The sequence below is a fragment of the Mus caroli genome, chromosome 7 (genome assembly GCF_900094665.2).
Source record: "Mus caroli chromosome 7, CAROLI_EIJ_v1.1, whole genome shotgun sequence".
Taxonomy (NCBI): Eukaryota; Metazoa; Chordata; class Mammalia; order Rodentia; family Muridae; genus Mus; species Mus caroli.
In genome coordinates this window covers 57,696,875-57,717,555 of record NC_034576.1, presented here as the reverse complement: position 1 = coordinate 57,717,555, position 20,681 = coordinate 57,696,875, and the positions used below count along the sequence as shown (strand labels likewise).

General features: G+C 38.5%; 1 protein-coding gene across 3 annotated transcripts in view; it reads right to left on the bottom strand.

Annotated features, from left to right (window-relative positions):
* Luzp2 (leucine zipper protein 2) overlaps positions 1-20,681 on the bottom strand; it is a 371,192-nt gene that overhangs the window by 217,006 nt on the left and 133,505 nt on the right. The gene's annotated exons all lie outside the window — the stretch shown is intronic.

Genomic DNA, 20,681 nt, shown 5'->3' with positions numbered 1-20,681 from the left:
AATACATGATTGCCATCCCAAAAAAACCAAAAAATAAAAAAAAAAAAAAAAAAAAAAAAAAAAAAAAAAAAAAAAAAAAAAAAAGAAAACAAAACTTAGGACGATCATTATTTTAGGAATCAAAAGATAGTATAACAAGAGAAGAAATATCATGGAAACACTCTAAACAACATCTTCAAGAGTTCAGAGCATTTTCTTTGAAGAGGAGGAGAAAACAATCTGAGAAAGTACATAGTAGCTATAAACTTTAACCTGCAGTTAATGTTTCCATATAGAAAACCAGACAAAAGAGCCTAGCTCCTTTGGGCTGCTGCCAAGAGCGTGAGCTCAGGCCAAGATCTTACTGAGTAAAGACAGAAGAGGACATTGGCTCTATGTGGGGCATTGGTTTAGTACATCAGTGATCCATTTAGACATCATAGGATAAAGAGAGATTGAGCACCCAGCAGCTCTTAAAGGAGAGAAACTGAGACAGTGGAGGACAGAAACAAGTGCAAACAACAGTGAGGATGGGAAGGGATGTGTGGGTACCAAGGAGAAAAATGATGTGTTAGGAAGAGATAAACCACGTATCCCTGGTTATAGGGAAGGTGTCATGCTCAGTCCTGCCAAGACAAAACAACTACCATGGACCACAATATCCTTCTACCAGACTCTGAGCATTCTGACTAGGAAACATTATGACTTCTTATAATTTACAAGTGATAGTTCATCAGCTCACAGTGCTTTATTGCTAACTAGAAAAGAAAAAGAAAATAATAGAAAAAAAAACAAATAAAGAGAAAGGGAGAAAGAAGCAGATAAAATCTAAGAGGAACTGAAAGACTCAAAGAGAATAACTGTCCAGAGTAAAATCATGCCTGCAGGCATTCATGAGGAAGGGCAGAGAGCTGCCGCAGCCCTTCTGGCAGAAAAGGAACAAGACTCATTATTTTTACACTTTCTGAAGTCGTTTCCAGGTCCCGTGCTGCTTCTTTAGCTCTACTCAGCTTGCTTAAATGGCAAACATGTCAGAAGGTTTTAAAATCCCTTTAAAAGATTGCCCCAGGGTAGAAATTTCACAGAGAAGGATGAGCTGTGCCTTGGATGAGCCTCCTCAGTGAGAAGGCAGTGATGTCCAGCCTAGACCAATAGGTAGTGAGCCTTCCTCTAAGCACACCATTGTTATAAATGAAAGGAGGTGCCTAGGGACTGCAGATGTTGCAGGCTAGAGCAGGGCTGGGGTGGTGCAAGGGGGTGGGAAGAGGACCTCAGCCTTTCTGTCTCCTGTCAGGTGCTTCCTTGGGCTTACAAACTCCATTTTTTTTTTACAGTGAATTATCTCATGAACTAGAAAAAAAAATTGTTCTGGGTGACAATAAACCTATCATCAACATTGTTGTAATGACTGCTAAGGAACTTTATTCCCATGCTTGATAAAGCAGGAGGAAGATGTTTTTACCTCCATTTGCAAAAGCAGAAATCATAATTTAATGAAATTGGCTTCTTTAAGATCATAGCTCGTATTCATGTTCTTGAGTCTGAACACAATCTGGGGTTACTCTGTGCTTTATCTTATACCCAAAAGTGTTCTTGGAGGTTTGGATAATTGTCTATAAATCAATAAATTTCTCTTGTTTAATAACTGCCATGCAGAAATAAGGAGATTAATCTCATTTAAGGACTCTGCATATATGATTTTGTCATTACTCTAAGAGCCTATGCTTCTAAGAGTCTGCAATCTTCAGGCCCTCTTATTCTTTCATAGAGTGGTTTTAAGTTGACTGACTTAGAATAAGAACACTTATGAAGTTAATAAGTTAAGAAGTATGCAGGTTAAGAAGTGAAAGACAGAAATCTCAACCTTTGATACCGCTAGCGATTTCTTTTCTTTTTTTCCTTTTTATTTATTCTTCTCTCATATAATACATTCCGACCACAGCCTCCAATGCCATGCCCCCCAACTTTCATCTCTTCTACATCCACTCCTCCTTCATGTCTCTTCAGAAAAGAGCAGGCCTCACAGGAATACAACTGAGCACAGCACAAGTAGATGCAATAAAACTAACCACAAAGCTTCATATAGAGGCTGGACAAGGCAGCCCAGTAGGAGGAAAAGGGTCCCTGGATCAGGCAAAAGAGTCAGAGAACCCCACTCCCTGTTAGAAGTCCCATGAAAAGTCCAAATTAAACAACCCCACAGGTAGAGGCTCCATGATACTTTCCTATTCTTTCAGTCCCTAATTATCTTTTGTTTAGGTGGTGGTAGTTGGAGAAAACTGGCTTTGACATTCTCAGTGTAGTCACCTAGACCATTGACTCCAGTTGGATTCTTAATGTGTTTTGGACTGATGGATTTTTTTGTTTGTTTTTGTTTTGTTTTCACATAAAGGATGAATCACACCTTACAATTAATACATTTTCATCACTAATGATTCTTGAATTCATAGACTCAAGATAAATAATATTTATACTAGTATGAAATATTTTAATATTCTTTATTCTTTCCCTAAAATTCATAGTCCATTTCAATTTTTTTGAACACATTAGTTCTCAGTGCACCACAGAGCTAATATAGTGTGACTTTGTGGGATCTTTCCAGAAATGATTTACATTTTTGAAGTTAAGTTCATTGCAGACTCATAGATACTAGAATAAAGAGGCAAAACACTAAATTCATGTAATAGCATTTGTCAGTTCTCTTAAGTGAGAATTCTTATGAGATAACAGTGACTTGACCTTGTATACAATATCTTAAGAAACCCACTTCAGAATAACTCAAGACAGCATCAAGTTGATAAGAAATGGACATATTCTAACATATTTCACACTGAACATTTAGCAGCTTTTACCCTAAATGCTGTGAAGTCCATATGAATAATACATCACATGTAAAAGGAGAATGTACAAATCCCATAAACTTTAGTTCACATTTATTTGACTTTCATGCAAATTAAAAAAGGAACCTTCTGAATATGGGCAGCTACTATTATGGGAAACAATGACTCTATGATCACAGGAAGCCTCCCATTCTGGCATAATGTGATAGTGAGTTAGTTGACTTCATCATGGAGAAGAAACAATTGGGAAGGTAATATGTGTGCAGGCTGAGAAAAGAGGACTTCTTGATCATTTGGGGATTCTTGCTCTTTGATATATCCTGCTGCCCACCTTTCTTATGTTTAGATCAGGATGAATGGTAACCACAGTTATCACACACCCAGTCAAGACTATCCAGGAAGCAACAGGTTAAAGGTGAGCCTACATGTTTAAGAATTTGCCTTTTGGTTTTGTAACCAGGGTTTTCAGATATGTTTTTAACTTTTAGACAAGGAGTCTTAGGGATGTAGAAAGGCAGAACACATCATAGTCACTCTCAGGTCATTCTCTACTGAGCTCTTTAAATTTCTTGAACAAAAATTAAATTGCAAATTTGAGTACTTACAGGGTTATAAATCCTGTCTCCCATGTCACACTTCCCCAGGTAGTATGGAATCGGCTCTACTGACTTACCAAGCTTGTTTACTTTAAAAATCTTGATTTAAACAAAACAAAACAAAACTCCATGACACTGGCCATTTTCTGAAAACCAATAGCCTGCTTCCATTTTATGTTCCAATATTTATTTCAGCTCATTCTTAGTTTATGTGATTTTAAAATCACACTAATGTAGACATTTGAAATTTCTTTTTCCCCTTTCATTCAGTTTGTCAAAATGAGTCAAGAGCCCCTAGACCCTTGCAGAGCATGTATAATCAATCGCAGGTGAGCATCTACTCTCTACAAATCTATTATTAACTCCATAGATGCTCACCAAGTTTGTGTTCTGCCTATCAAGTGGCAAATAACACAGACACAACCTTTATAGCTAAGGGTTGACATTCTAGTGATAGGAACCATGACAGCAGAGATGGCAATCTCAGCAGGTAAGGTGCTGAGTAATTGCAGGTCATGACAGGTGCGTGCTGAGGAATTGCTTTTTTGAGTGTGACTTTAGTATCTTATGGTTCTCTTAAAGGTCAGACACAGGATCTGATAGTTAAGACCTTCTCAAAAAGAGCAAATGAAATGCAACATGGAAATGTGAGGTGGATAAAACATTTAGAATAGCCGTTTAAAACAAAATCCTCAGAAAGGAAAAAAAATGATAAAATGTAACACCATAAAGAGATTTTCATAAAGCTGTGGTTTTAATTCAGAACCTTCTAGGACATACATGCTTGTCACCGAGAAAGGGTTCATTGCTAGTTTTGAACAGAACAGTGAATAGATTAAAATAGTATGGGGAATAAACTGGCTTTTCTCATGCTTTCATCTCAGTCCTTTTATTTAGTTTTGTTTTGGTCAGAATGAACTGGCCTACATAATTATTGTCTTTACACAAGATAAGCATGCACTGATGACTGAATATATCTATCATACGAGAACTGGACACCTAGCACAGAAAGCGTGCAGTCAATCAGCACTGCAGGTTTGACCCAAGGGCAGACTTGTCTCTTAGCCCCAGGATACCCATGTCATCACATGATGAAAAGTCTCTTCAATTAAGGCAAAGAATGAATTCTCTCTGCACATATTTTATTTTATGACCCAATAAAGGAAGTTGTTTAGCAGTAGGGGGTCTGCATTACGTGAGATTACTGAAAGTGTTCTATGGATTAGAAGTTAGGAGTGAAAAACACCCTTCATGTTTGTCTCCTAACTAGAGGACATGACATATACCAGGAGGCAGGGGATGAAGAAGGGGTTCTTTTTCTGTAGAGCAAGCTCCAAATCTGGGCACAACCTGGTATCATACTTTCAGAGAAACATCTTTCAAGATGAATAAATGTTTCCTGGTGTTGATATGAACTCTGTCCCTCTCACAAGGTAATTGGCTTCTCATTTGCCAAGTCTAAATTTACATTGAGAAATGCCCTGCATTTTATGAAAGTCATAGCTCTGAATTCACCTTGTTTTCCTCTGATGTATTTCAGACTTAATTGACATATGTTAAAGTAGCTGTCTATCTAAGCATACATATGCACTTTAGGTATTTGGTCCATGTTTTTAAGTAAATGATATTTAAGACCTGGAGCTAGCTAAGAAGTAGTGCAGTCCTATTTGGGGACATATGTTGTATGATACAGTCAGGGCTTTATGATACATTTTTGTTTCAATGACAATGAGGAAATTGGAGTGCAGGAAAAGAATTCCAGACTAGATTTGGATGGGGATTGGGAGGAGGTAGTATGGTGCCTTGGTCAACATGGCTTTCAGAGTTGAAATGCAGTTCAATTGAATTTGAAATTTCGGAAATTTGCTTCACAGCTGTCTATCTATCTTGACAAAATTAGATCATCATTATTGCTGTATTACTTCTGTTCATTCATATGCAGAAAACTTTTTAAAAATGTGTTGAGAGTTTACCACATACTAAATATGACCTAAAGAATAAAATCCATGCACCTCACCTTCAAAAGACCGGAGGTCCCAGGGAGTTTAGAGGTCTGGTGGTGTGGGGGATTGAGATGGGGAATGGGGTGGGAACATCCCAGTGGAGACAGGGGACAGGGAGGAGGTATGGGATGTGGAACAGTCGGAGGGCAAACTGGAAGGGAAATAAAATCTGGGATGTAAATAAATAAATAAATAAAAGATTAAAAAAAGAATAAAATCCACCCTGCCCTTTCCTTTATGAAGTGAGCAATATTTTAGCAAGACAAAGCAAAGAATCAAATAGTAGGTGACTCTTTATCTCCTCATCTCCTTATTTCAGTCTTTCTCTGAATAGAGATAAGCTCATATCATATCGGTATGAGCTATTGTTATGCATATATGCTTGGATTTTTCTTTAAAATTTGTTGCAAACAAGAAAATGAACAACGAACAATAAGTCAAAGCCTATGGGAAAAACCTGCATGGAGGGAACAGGGATGCTGCTGCTGCTAAACTGTGATTTAGAGTGTGAGAAAACCTGCTTTCATTCAAGCAGACAGCAATGAAAACATCTCTGAGCTTGGAGCTGACCAATTTAAGGGCACACAATGGCTCAACTACACCTTGAAAGGAGACAAGGTACCATAAAATAATAGGCCAGACTGCAGTATATCAGACCTGGGAAGGTGTCAGTTTTCTGTTTTTATTTCTTCATCTTTCTGTTACTCTAAGCATAAAATAATTGAATGAAGTATTACTTGTGGTGTCCAACATTTTGAGGGCTTGTGTTAAAGTTTAGGGGGAACTTAAAATGGAATCTACAGGAGGGTCTTGTAGTGGAGCCTGGCAGCAAAGGCAGCAGAGGCTTAAGTTAAAATGCTCACAGTGGAAATAGGTAAAAAAAATGAGGATGCTTGATGTATATTTTAGGGACAGAAGGTGGTTGTTTATTCACTGTGAACTTTTCAAATCCATCTTTTATAATGTCCTATAGTTACTTGCTTTGCAAAGTCAAATAGAAATTTAATGAACAGAATAATAAGGGAAACTAAGATGTAAATGCAATTATGTAAGATTGCACAGTCTTGATTACAGTAACAAGCCTTATTCATCTTTTTATATATTGGGATTAAGAATTGCTGTTTTGAATGTGTTAAATCCCCATCCCTGGACAGACACTGTGTAAGCACTGTGTATTATCAGCTGAAACATTTAGTTTCTTACATCCTAGCTAATGCTTAGGGATCTGAAAACAAATCTGCAAGATGTCCAGTAAAGACAAAGCACTCCAACAAACCATGAATACATTATTGATAAGATTTTCATAAGTATGTCAGATATCCATTTGCGTTCAGGAAAAAGTTTCAGCCTACCGAAACTACATTTCCTAAAATTTCTTTGATAATCCAGTATTACTTTTTTTTTTTTAATCTCTTTCAATTATGTTAGAGGCTATGGGAAGATAGGGGAAACTAAAACCTGCCATTAATATTTTATTGGCTTTTCTATGGAGTCAGATTTTGAGTAAGGACCAGTTCAATGCCTTAAGGAACACAGGCTCTTTCCATGCAAGCACGCCCATCAATGGGTCAGAGGTGAACAAATCTAATAGTTGTCTTCCTACTTCCATAGGCACACTGTGTATGATGTTTCCCTCCCCCAGAATACCTCACATTCATATGCACAAATAATATTAATAAATAAAAATATGTATTAGGAAAAAGAACATTTGTGGACATAGGATATTGACACATCAATTTCCAGATAGTTTTTGAACATTTCCCTGAAAGACCAAAAACTCTTCTTTAATCTTGCTACTTTGACAGTGACCTGGTAAAATTAACCATAAAGAACAAAGACAGTAATTTTCACTCAAATTTACAGCATTGATGGTTAATGTTGGACAAAGAAGTAATATTCTTTTTATTCATGTTAGTTCTTTTTTTGAAAATCCTCCATGTTGACTAATCTTGCATTGAGTACTCTGTGTTTCTGGAACCCTATACATAAGAGGAAAATTCCTGAATAGAACAACTGTGCAAAGACTTCACCCTGTGATTACTTTATGGGTTTGTAACAATAACCTCAATCATTAATGGTCCCTAAAACAGCTAGTGAGGTTGTTAGAAAAGTTAAGATCATTTCTGTTCTTGGAATAGCAAGCAGGGTTGAAAACCCACATTACAAATGTCTGATATGCCAAATAGGTTTCATTCCACTGTAAGTCTGTTAGAGAAAACAGGGTCTATTCCTCATCTAGACATTGGTTTGGGGCTTAAAAGTAGTGTTCAGATAACCCAATCTCACTTTAAAGTGTTTATTGATTTATCTTGAACCTGAGCTACAGCCCAATTTTCTTGAAGTGATCAGAGGAGAAAATCAAACATCAAGGTCATTTCTACTGTAAAGATGGTACTCTATCACAGTCTCCAAACACGGAGAGGCAAGGTTCAAAAGCTCAGACAGCTTTCTGGAAAACAGCCCAAGATCCACTTAGGACATGATATGTGTTTCATGTGAACAATATTTCTAGGTAAAAATTGAGTTTATGTCTTAAATATAAAATTATGACTTTTTATTTCCCATGATACACAGAGAAGAAAAAAAAAGGTATCTTAAACTCTCTCACACATATGTTTTTAAATCAAAATTCTGTCTTTGGTTATGACCTGGAAGAATCCCAATTCTGTCTTACATATGAAAATTTAAAGGTGTAAGGAAAGGTAGGTGAGGCAGAAAAGGGGGAAGGGAAACCAGATAGGAAATGGAAAATCCACCTTGAATTTAATTACTATACTGTATCCAGGGGTGGAAGGCAAAGGCATGAGAAGTCTCACGTTAGCTTCACACCCTAGGGAACCTTTACAGTCACTGCTGCTCTGCACCCGAAAGGCTGGCAGTCAGGGCCAAGTATTGCTGGGGAGTACAAGAGAGGCTTCCAAACTTTTAAGTGAAATGAAAGGAAAATTGAGAGTTATTTTAATGTATGTATAAAAATAAATTTATATGCACAGATAATACTAAAAGGTGAATGGGGCAGGGTGTGGTAGTACACAAAAATTACTACACAGAGAGCTGAGACAGGAGGATCATAATTTTGGAGGCCCACTGTGTATCTTAACTGCAATCCAGAAAGCCCCAGAAATAACAGCTAGCTTTGTGAATACATGGTCTTTGTCACTTACCTTCTATCCTCTAAGATGTCACCCTTAATTCCTGTAACATAGTTTTCATTCTATCTGTTTACTGGTAGAATTATACAACTGTGCCTTACACAATTCGCAATGCTGTGCACGTGTTTACATCTAAGAATCTGTACATTTGTGAAGCTGAAAAGTGGTGTTTAATTTATTGATTATTCTATAGAATTATTTTGACTTTAGTTATGGTGTATATGAGTGCGATGTGTGTGCAGGGCTGGGGAGTTGGGAGGTAGGATATATGTGCCTGTGTGTGAGTGCAGTTGTCAGAAGTCATTAGCTCCTATGGAGCTAGAGCTACAGGTGGATGTGAGAGGTCTGATGTGCATGCTGAAGACTGAACCAAAGTCTTCTGGAAATGGCAGTGAAGTTCTTCACCACTGAACAATCTTTCCAGCCCCTGAAATGTGAGTTTTGAATTTTTACTTACTTGTCTTTAACTTCTTCATTGGCCTTCTAATAACTCAATATAATAAATGCATACCATCTTAATTTCTCATGTGTTTTCCCACTTTATTTTCACAGTGCATTTCATGGGACAGCTGAAGATGGGAGAGCAAAAGGGCAAGTCCGCAGCATAACCCTAAAAGTTAAGTGACATTGGAGTGAGGCTGATGCAGCCCATCCCAGCAGTGCCCATGCTGGGTTCTGTAACCTAAACTATCCTTCTCACCATCTTCTCTTCAGGATATCGAGCTCTTCCTTCACTTACTTTATTTATTTATTTTTTTACTGAAGCGATCCCTGAAGTCTCACTCATTAATGTATAAAACACAAATCTTCAGTTCCAAGATTCAAGGACAGAAGTGTCACTAGTACAATCTCGTGTGGTACTACCCTCTCTCCAATCAGAAGTGGATCTATATCTGAAATTTTTCTTCTAGGTCAGAGTAAAGATGCAATTATACAAATTCCTTTTAATAGCATGGATTGTATATATAACACTGGAAAATAAAATTGTCTCAGAACAAGACCCATAACAACAGGATTCTTCAAGGGAGGTGCTAGGTTCTATCCTGTTGCTTAATGATTCCTTTAGTGACTTCCATTTGTGTAACATAGTGTTGTTATTTTATACAACTTTCACCTGTGTTGTCAAACCTGCATTGATATCCTTCTCTTGAAAGGGGCAGGTGAGAAAGTGCTCATTCCCAGTGATTGATGGGCACAGGGCTTCTGTGGGCTCCCTCTGCTGAAGACTATTACACTTATCACTTCAATCTCTGTCTTGTGAACTGAAATTCAAAGGGGGGAAAAAGCAGCATCTAATTAAAAATTCTAAAAGGCTGATTGACTGATTAAAACTCCAGTGAGTGTAGATAGTTGGAATTTTGCCAGCACAGAGTCTAATTATCTTTGGCTTAGTCCCCTAAATAGTCATTCTTGCCCACTGCTGCGTGTGACCTAACATCCTTGAGACTGTTAGGTATATATCTCCATACTGTATACAGTTGAGGTTTCCATTTCTTGTTCACTCATTTTTGGCATAAACTTTTCCCTTTGAGTGCAATCTCTCTCTCTCTCTCTCTCTCTCTCTCTCTCTCTCTCTCTCTNTGTGTGTGTGTGTGTGTGTGTGTGTGTGTGTGTGTGTGTGTTGAAAGTCCAGAGGTCACTACCATAATAGTAAACATTCATTTTTGCTTGCTTAGTTGAGCTGCAATGGTTAAAAATTGATTTTATTGAGTATCTATCTACCTATCTACATATCTATCTATCATTATGTGTGTGTGTGTGTGTCTGTCTGTCTGTCTGTCTGTCTGTCTCAGTGTTTGTGCATGTTCCTGGAGGTCAAAGAAATAATTTTGTTAACTAATTTTCCTATTCTACCAATTGAGTTTTGGTGATACAACTCAAGCTCTCAGGCTTGGCAGCACGTGCCTTTGCTGACTAGCCAATCTCTCCATCCCTGATCGCACTCTTAAATCCGGATGCAACCCATAATTGAAACAGAATCCTTCATCATAACTCCTTTGGTTTAGACTATTAGAATCTTCAAATATCTAAAATCTTACTGTAGGTTTTTTTCCACAAACACTTGGGAAACATTATATAAAAATACAACAAATTTGACATCTATTCAAATAATTTTTTCACATTTTCATACTGAGGTAGGTTTACACTTTTTATGTTAATTATTTATTCTTGCTGTCCTAAATGCACATCATTGTCTTTGTAAAAGGAATTTACCCCTTTGATGGATGAGTTTAGGACAATACTTTGTGAAGGGTGTCATTTTGGTTTTTTGTTTGTTTGTTTGTTTTGTTTTTTGTTTTATTTAGTTTGTTATTATTGCTAATTTGAAACAGCCTTTCAATTCGTCTGGGCTAGTCTTGAGCTCTTGATCTGCTTTCCTAGAGTTCTCACGGTTGGAATAACAGGTATGTGCCAGGACAGCCAACCCTTGCATATAAACTATTTGTGAAGATGGGCTTTTTGTTCATTATTGGAATTTTTTGAAAGATTATGTAGTTGAATATTTTATTTCTAGAGTTATTATGGCTTTTCTCTAGTAGAAAATATAAATGATATCTGAATTCCCCACGTCTAGAGCTCTTGTTTCATGTCGCTATAAAACATGTTTTCCTTTTGTTGCTGCTTTCTAACAGAAAGAACAATCAGTCATTCTTTTTATGAGCCTAGATTCAAGAAGAATTACTTCAGCCCCTTAGGAACTTTTAAAACAGCATCTATAATATTTATTTTAAAATCTAGATAGTTAAATAGAAACCTTTTAAATATATCTTTTAGAAGCGTTTAAACAGACATGTAAGAACTTTGGATGGAATACACTTGGGGGCATTTTCATAGCTGTTTAATGTAGGAGTGTGGGGTCTTTTCTTGTCTGAAGCCAAACACAGTGTTTAGTTTAAACCCTCCTACCATGTTAATCCTGTCTGTATTTATGTTCTGTTTTATTGATTTTGGGCATGTCTCATCTATTGTCCTTCAGCTTTTGTTGTTGTTTTCTCCACAGTTCCTTCTCTGAGGGTTGAGTTTCTGTTTTCTCCAGCATTTGAGACTGCTGTTTCACTGACTGTGGCCATTGTTTTCTTATATTATAAACCCTAATTAGAAATTGTGGGGAAAGTCTCAGGCTTGGTGTGGAACAGAATAGACACAGTCTGGAGACTGACCACTCCTACTAGGACAGCTACCTCGTCCTCCTTTATGGTGTATATCCATTATTGGTCTTGATTTGTCTTATCTTCAAAAATAATTAGTTTGACTTTATTTCACATATCTAAGAAAAGTTCAAAGAACAGTGTGGGAGATCTGTAAATGCCCTCTGTCTTGGCTTCCTGACAGTACTTCAGGACATTGGCAGAGGCTCTGTTTTGAAATGCTGTGACTGATCCCAGATCTAACTGACATGTGAAACTAGATCTAACCAATTGAAAAGTACAGGCTTTTGACTTCATATAATGAGGTGAACTCAGTGAACCCATTGAAAACTGCAGTGTGCTGGCTAGCGGACCAGAGAGGGGATTGGTAGCTTTTGGTTTTGTAGTATCATTTGTGTTGAAATGACAGGAGTTTTTCAAAGCTATACAAAGAGAGCACATCACCTCTGCCACATTGGCTCTGGAAAGTTTTGCCCAGCTAGGGGCAACAAACCCAGACCAATCTACCTCTTTGATTAATCAAATTGAAATGATTACAAAATGAAGTGATCTCCTTGCCTTTCTATACACAGTCACCTTGTCACAGAAACATCATCTCTGACCTCTCTGCTCTCACCACAGGTGAGGGTCTGACTATTCACAGGTAGAAATCTTGGGATATTTCCTGCTGTGTTATTCTTCCATTGCTTGGTTAGGCTGCCAGCATGATGAATTGAGCAAAACATGATTAAAATTCGTAATCTAAAAGCATCTCATTATTGAGTCAAAGCCCCAAATAAGAGCTCATCTCATCTTTTCTTCTTTTGGATAATCAATATGCAGCTTTTTAGCTCTGTCAACTCCCTCTTCAAAATACATCTCAAATTCAAATATTCCTATTATTCTACCATTCCTTTCATATTGCGCCTTCTGTGTCTCTCAACTTGACCATTCCTATGGTTTTCTTATTTTTTTTACTACTTCTTCATTTTTATCGGATATTTTATTTATTTACATTTCAAATGTTACCCCTTTCCTAGTTCCCTCCAGAAATCCCCTATCCCATCCTCCCTCTCCCTGATTCTATGAGGGTGCACCCCACCCACCTAGCCACTCAAGCCTCCCCACCCTGGCAGTACCCTACACTGGGAAATTGCCCTTTCCAGGACCAAGAGCCTCTCCTCTCATTGATGTCCAACAAGAGCATCCTTGCAGGATGCTACATATGCAGCTGGAGCCATGGGTCCCTCTATGTGTACTTTTTGGTTGTTAGTTTAGTCCCTGGGAACTCTTGGGGGAGGGTCTGGTTGACTGACATTGTTGTTCTTCCTTTGGTTGCAAACTCCTGCAGCTCCTTCAGTCCTTTCTCTAACTCCTCCATTGGGGACCCTGTGCTCAGTCCAATGGGTGGCTGTGAGCATTCATCCACCTCTGTATTTGTTAGGCTCTGGCAGAGCCTCTCAGGAGACAGCTGTATCAGGCTCCTGTCAGCAAGCACTTGTTGGCATCCACAACAGTGTCTGGGTTTGGTGTTTGTATATGGGATGGATCCTAAGGTGGGACAGTCTCTGGATGGCCTTTCCTTTAGTCTCTGCTCCACACTTTGTCTCCAGATTTCCTCCCTTGAGTATTTTGGCCCATGGCTTTCTATTAGCAGATACTATAGCTTTACCTTGATTCCTTTTCAAATGCAATTAGCAACTCATTAGTTCCTCACTTTTGCTTGTAACAACATGAGTCTTTCGCTTATGTAAGATTATGAAGGTATGATATTTTATGACAGGCAATAGAAAATTTACTATAATTGGTATTTTTATATTCTTATTGTTTGTTATAATATACTTGCCCTAGAAACATAATACATTCCAGAGCAATAGTAGGAATCTGATATTAAAAATATAAATTCTCAATTTCAAATTTTACTTTCTTTCAGTTTGAATAGAGATTTTTCTCATCATGATGGCAAATAGTTGAGTCACCTGTCTTCTTTTCTTTAAAAAAAAAACAAAAAAAAAAAAAACAAAAAAGTGAATACCTGTGGGATTCTGGAAAACTTGTTTGATTCTCATTTTTTCCAGCAGTGGGGTTATCCTTTATGATTTCAGAGTATCAGTGTCATTATTTGCAAAACAAGCATCAACTCCAATGAGGTGTACACAGGGAGACAGGGATGACAGAAACTTTGTTTGGCACAGGCCTACTGTCTCAAGGCATTCAGAAACTGTTTCCTCCCTTTGTCTCAGATATGTAAGAAGCCCCTAGGTCTTGCAAACTTTATATGGCCCAGTACAGAGGAACAGCAGGGCCAAGAAGTGGGAGTTAGTGGGTAGAGAAGCAGGGCAGGGAAGGGTATAGGGAACTTTCGGGATAGCATTTGAAATTTAAATAAAGAAAATATCTAATAAAAAATAAATAATAACCAGTACCCCCCGGAGCGCGTGTCTCTAGCTGCATATGTATCAGAAGATAGCCTAGTCGGCCATCAGTGAAAAGAGAGGCCCATTGGTCGTGCAAATTTTATATGTCTCAATACAGGGGAACGCCAGGGCCAAGAAGTGGGAGTGTGGGGGGGAGTGGGGGGGGGAGGATATGGGGAACTTTGGGATAGCATGGGGAATGTAAATGAAATAAATACCTAATTAAAAAAAGGTGCTATTGTTAGAGGCTCCTAGAAAAAATAAATAAATAAATAAATAAGGAGCATAGAAGGAGCATTAAATCTTAGGCAAATGCATGGATCTCGAGGATATCATCCTGAGTGAGGTAACCCAATCACAAAAGAACTTACATGGTATGCACTCACTGATAAGTGGATATTAGCCTAGAAACTTAGAATACCCAAGATACAATTTGAAAACACATGAAACTCAATAAGAAGGAAGACCAAAGTGTGGATACTTCATTCCTCCTTAGAATGGGAAACAAAATACCCATGGAGGGAGTTACAGAAACAAAGTTTGGAGCTGAGATGGAAGGAAGGACCATCCAGAGACTGCCCCACCCAGGGATCCATCCCATAAACAGCCACCAAATGCAGACACTATTGGATATGCCAGCAAGATTTTACTGACAGGACCCTGATATAGCTGTCTCTTGTGAGGCTATGGCAGTGCCTAGCAAATACAGAAGTTTATGTTCACAGTCATCTATAGGATGGAACACCGAGTCCCCAATGGAGGAGCTAGAGAAAGCACCCAAGGAGCTGAAGGGGTCTGCAACCCTACAGGAGGAACAACAATATGAACTAACCAGTACCTCCAGAGCTCGTGTCTCTAGCTGCATATGTAGCAGAAGATGGCTGAGTCAGCCATCAATGGGAGGAGAGGCCCTTGGTCTTGGGAAGATTGTATGCCCCAGTATAGGGGAATGCCTAGGCCAGGAAGTGGGAGTGGGTGGGTTGTGGAGCAGGGTAGGGGGAGTATATAGGGGAATTTTGGGATAGCATTTGAAATGTAAATGAAGAAAATATCTAATAAAAATAATATCCAGAAAAAATAAAAATAAAAATAAATAAATAAATAAATAAATAAATAAATAAATAGAGTTTAGGAAAAAAAATATATCACTTAAGACATGGTAAACTCCAGGGGGACTGTCAGTTAGTAATGTACTTTAGACTCTAATCTTTTCTCCTGAGAGTCCCTATGGTTAGGTCCCAAAGAAACTCAGGACAAATGGCTAACCTTGGTGCCTTCTTACCATAGCAAAGTGCATGCTGGCTGCCAGGCTCTCTCAGCACCATCTGTTAGAGTCCAAGTTCCTCTGCTCTACTCATCCTCATCCCCTACCTCAACCCTCTGCAGCACCGGAGCTTTGTTTCTCTTCCTTCAGCTTCACTTCCCATATAACTCAGCCCTTTTGGTCATGCCTTTGCTTGGCTCTTCTCTCTCTCTTGGTCCCCTCTCCTACTTTCTCTTCCTCTCTTCTCCTCTTCTCTTTCCCCTTATGCCCTGGTCTCTTCTGTTAGTTATGCTCAATCTGGACTCTTCCAAATGCCTCCAGCTTATGTCTTCCTGATGCTTTCCTTATATCCTCAGTAAAATCCTTCTCCTCAACCATACCTAGGAGTGGCCATGTTCTCATTTTCATTCACCTACATAGCCCAAAATGTACATCACTCCATGCTGCACTCTTTAGGCCTCTGAAGTATAATAGCTAACTCATAATGTACCAATATTAAAGTTACAACTATAATAGTCTATTAAGTAGTCCCTGAATATTCAGGTTCACATCTCTCAACAAGGTCATTCCTTATCTCAATCCAGTAACGCGTGTCTATATACCTGCCAATAACCCTGGGGTTTTGCTACCACGATGTTAGGACAGATACAGACAGATGTATATAAGTTCTTTTTATAAGTTTTTTTCATGTTTCAACATATAAAATGATAGAAAAGAATTTCAGACACCTGTTTCCATTAAACAAAAGACAGCTATTTATTTTACCCTCTAACAAAGTCCTTACAGGCACGATATACTCAATAACTTAACTATACCATTATGAAACAGAAACAAGGTGGTTAAGATGAAAACAGGTGGAGAAAATAAGGGGAGGGCAGTATCAGGTACTGGAGGAGACAGGAGAGAGGTTCCGATGGTCAGGAAATTAAATAAAAATATGCAGCAGTGGGGGATGAAGAACTGGGGATAGCCACTGGAAGGAGAGGGTCGCAGGACCCAATGAGGATGACTTTAGCCAAAATTCACAGAGAAGAGGAGGTAGTACCTGTAGAGACCACCTCCAGTAGATAGGCATGACCCAGGTAGAGGGATGGGGCCACCGGCCCATCTCAAAGCCTTTTAGCCTATCTCTTTTAACTCAGAAATGTTCCTGTCCAAAGGAAAGACAAGGACAAAAATGGAACAGAGACTGAAGGAAGGGACATCTGGGGACTTCCCCACCTGGGGAGTCATCCTGTCTACAGATGCCAACCCCCTTCCCTCGACCCCCTGCCTGCCTACCCCTAACACTGTTGCTGTTGCTAAGAGGTGCTTGCTGACAGGAACCAGGTATAGCTGTTCCTTGGGAGGTTTGGAAAGCAACAGACCAATGCAGATGTGAATACTTGGAGCCAACCATCAGACTAAGCTCAAAGACCACTGTGGGGGAGCTGGCGGAAGGACTAGAGGAGCTGAAGGAGATTGCAACCCAATAGGAAGACATTAACTGGCCAGACCACCCAGTGCTCCCACGGTCTAGCCCACCAACCAATGAGTGTACAGGGAGAGATCCATGGCTCCAGTTACATATGTAGCAGAGGATGGCCTTGCCTGACATCAATGCAGTGGTGTGTGTGTGTAGGGGGGTTCCCCTTGGTCCTATGGAGGTTTGATGCCCCAGTGTAGGGGGATGCTGGAACTGTGGGGTGGGAGAGGGTAGGTGGGTGAGTACCCTCATAGAGGCAAAGGGGAGCAGGGAGAGGGTAGATGTGGGTTGGAGGGGGTTGTAGAGAATGAAGTGGGATGTCATTTGAGATGTAAACAAATGGAAGAATTAATTAAAAAATTAAAACATGAAAACTTATTCGGTGTCTTAGTAAGTTACTACTCCACAATAAAATGATTTATTTTCTAATTTTTATACTTTTCTATATAAACTTTTTACAGTTGAACAATATAATATTAAACTAATAATATAATATTAGTGGTTCACATAACGATGTGACTTGTTTCATGCTTTTAATAGGTACCACAGACTAGTTATCCTCCCGATCATAAACTAGAAATCAATTGAAAGGCTGAACTGAGCCTCTAATTTTCTTAGAAATCTCTCAACTAGGAACATAGTATAGAGGGTTCTTTGATTAGATGTCATCAACTGTACATAATACACTTTTACTGTCTGTAAACCTTAGGTACCATCAAAGCAATAAATCCTAGCTATGATACTCTATAGATAAGACTTCTTTCCTGAACTTAGACTTACAGAGGTGTGATGGTTTGTATATCCTTGGACCAGGGAGTGGCACTATCTGAAGGTGTGGCCTTGTTGGAATAGGTGTGACATGGTTGGAATGGGTGTGTCACTGTGGGTGTGGGTATAAGATCCTCACCCTAGTTGCCTGGAAGTCAGTCTTCCACTAGCAGTCTTTGGATGAAGACATAGAACTCTTAGCTCCTCCTGCGCCATGCCTGCCTGGATACTGCCATGCTCCCACCTTGATGATAATGGACTGAACCTCTGAACCTGTAAGCCAGCCCCAATTAAATGTTTTTTTTTTTTTATAAGACTTGTCTTGGTCATGGTGTCTGTTCACAGCAGTAAAACCCAAACTAAGACAAGAGGAGAGTGAGTGCAATTTCACTTGTCTGCAAAATGGACAAACACAAAAGGACATGAACTAAAATGAACCCCTTCGGTAATCCGCATTCCATAAATCTTCCTGCTTTTCCATGGACAATCCTTTTTTGTATTTGAAGACAATTCCTCTTAACTACATAGTCACTGCTTCCCCAAAAAGAAAGAAGGGAAAAGGAAATAAAGGGTGTTACAATGTAATAAGACACACACATTTCTTTCTTTGTTTTAATGAAAAATATAATTTATTCAGTCACCAGTTGTAGTAAATACAGTTAAGGCTTATATTTCTCCTTGATACTCTTAGTGTGAATTAAGAACATAGCTCTAGATAATTAAGAATAATACTCCAAAGATTTGAGATGAATCTGAACTGAAAATCTCTGCTATGACTTCTAACTTTCATCAATCAACAAGGTGCAATCCTAGCTTACAAAAGATGAAAGCAACTAATAGTCCTACCCAGCTGTTATGTCTGAACCACCAAACAATGGTCACGTGATATGATTTCCCCAAAGGAACTACAGTGGTACTCATAACACATTGGTAACCAACAGATCTCTTATTGGATTTAAGATCTGCTTAGCAGGAAGGACATTATGTTTGGTATTTTAATTGTAGCCAATTACCAGGAGCTAGTGTGGTCATGTATCTTTGAGAACCTACTGTCACTATCCTAAAGCAGCATAATTCTTTTCTATTTTCCTTGAAAATAGATTCTTCTCTCATACAATACATCTCAACCATAGCCCCTTCCCACTTCTCCTACCTCTCCTACCCCTCCTCTTCCCCAAATCCAGTCCTACTCCATTTTCTCTTTAGAACAGAGCAAGCCTGTAAGAGATGATAGAAAAATAGGATAAAACAAGATGCATATTGAGGCTGGACAAAGCAACCTAATAAGAGGAAAAGAGTTTCAAGAACAGGCAAAAGAGTCAGAGATACACTTGTGAAACTATTGACATGTTTATTTCCCTTCCACCATCTGACTGGGACAATACTGTAGAATCCTTAAAAATTCTGTTTCCAGAGCTTGATAAAGCATCTGCACTCCTGATATCCTAGCCCCAGATATCTTGCTTTACGCACTCTGCTGTTCTATAGCACCTCACTTACCCCAGGCAGAACTATCTATGTTCAGACAATTAGAGTGACCCTTTGTGAATCAGATTACACTTGCTCCTCTATATCATATGTATTATAATAATATTTTAGTGGCTTCTCACATGACAGACAAAAACAAACTCTATATTCATCAACAACACTCATATAATCTGCTCTTCATTGGTACAATACTTCTGACTTGCCTTCTGAGATACCCCTAACTTTGTTGGTGTTCTAAAATTTACACAGTGTCACTATTATAACAAAAATGCAACAAAATCGCTTAAGATTTTTCCTTCAGATGATTAAACTGTGATGCATTCACATCATAAAAGTATGTCAGAAATATGAAAGAATTAATATGTATATAAAACCATTTATAATAATTGCATATTAGATAGAAGCAAAGTGAGAGTTTTTAATATTTTAAATCATTGTTTGTGAAAGATCAGCCACTTTAACTCCTCATCAAATTATAAAAATCTTCATTTCTTTCCTAAAACATTGGATATTTTCAGAATCCTGTGTTTTTCATTTCTTATTCACTTTGTCAGAAGAACACATGCATATTTTCACAGAGAATAACTGAAAAATTTATACTGGATTTCATCTTGCTATCCTTTTACAAATGGGATGTTTGTCTTCTCACCATCTATCAGTAAACACCGAATATCCATTACAGTTCACAGGAATTATCTAATTCTAAGTTAGAATCTCCTATACAACTCAATTACTGAATACAAAACCTCAAAATATACATTTAGAATCCACAGTCTAAAGACACACATACTTGTGAAAAGAGTTAGAAATGACTTTGTCTAAAAGAACCTCTGGGGGAATCACCATGCCTGACCTCAAGCTGTATTACAGAGCAATTGTGATAAAAACTGCATGGTACAGCGACAGACAGGTAGATCAATGGAATAGAATTGAAAACCCAGAAATGAACCCACAACTATGGTGAGTTGATCTTTGGCAGGGGAGCTAAAACCATCCAGTGGAAAAAAAGACAGCATTTTCAACAAAGGGTGCTGGCACAACTGGCAGTTATCATGTAGAAGAATGCAAATTGATCCATTCTTATCTCCTTGTACAAAGCTCAAGTCTAAGTGGATCAAAGAACTCCACATAAAACCAGAGACACTGAAATTTATAGAGGAGAAAGTGGAGAAACCCCTCAAAGATATGGGCACAGGGGAAAATTCCTAAAGAGAAGAGCAATATCCTGTGCTGTAAGATCAAGAATTGGCAAATGGGAACTCATAAAATTGCAGAACTTCTAGGGCAAAAGATACTGTCAATAAGACAAAAACGCCACCAACAGATTGGAAAAGGAGTTTTACTAATCCTAAATCTGATAGGGGACTAATATCCAATATATACAAAGAGCTCAAGAAGCTGAACCCCAGAAATTCAAATAACCCCATTAAAAATGGGGTGCAGAGCTAAACAAAGAATTCTCAACTGAGCAATACCAAAGGGCCGAGAAGCACTTGAAAAAATGTTCAACATCCTTAATCATCCAAGAAATGAAAATCAAAACAACCCTGAGATTCCACCTCACAACAGTCAGAATGGCTA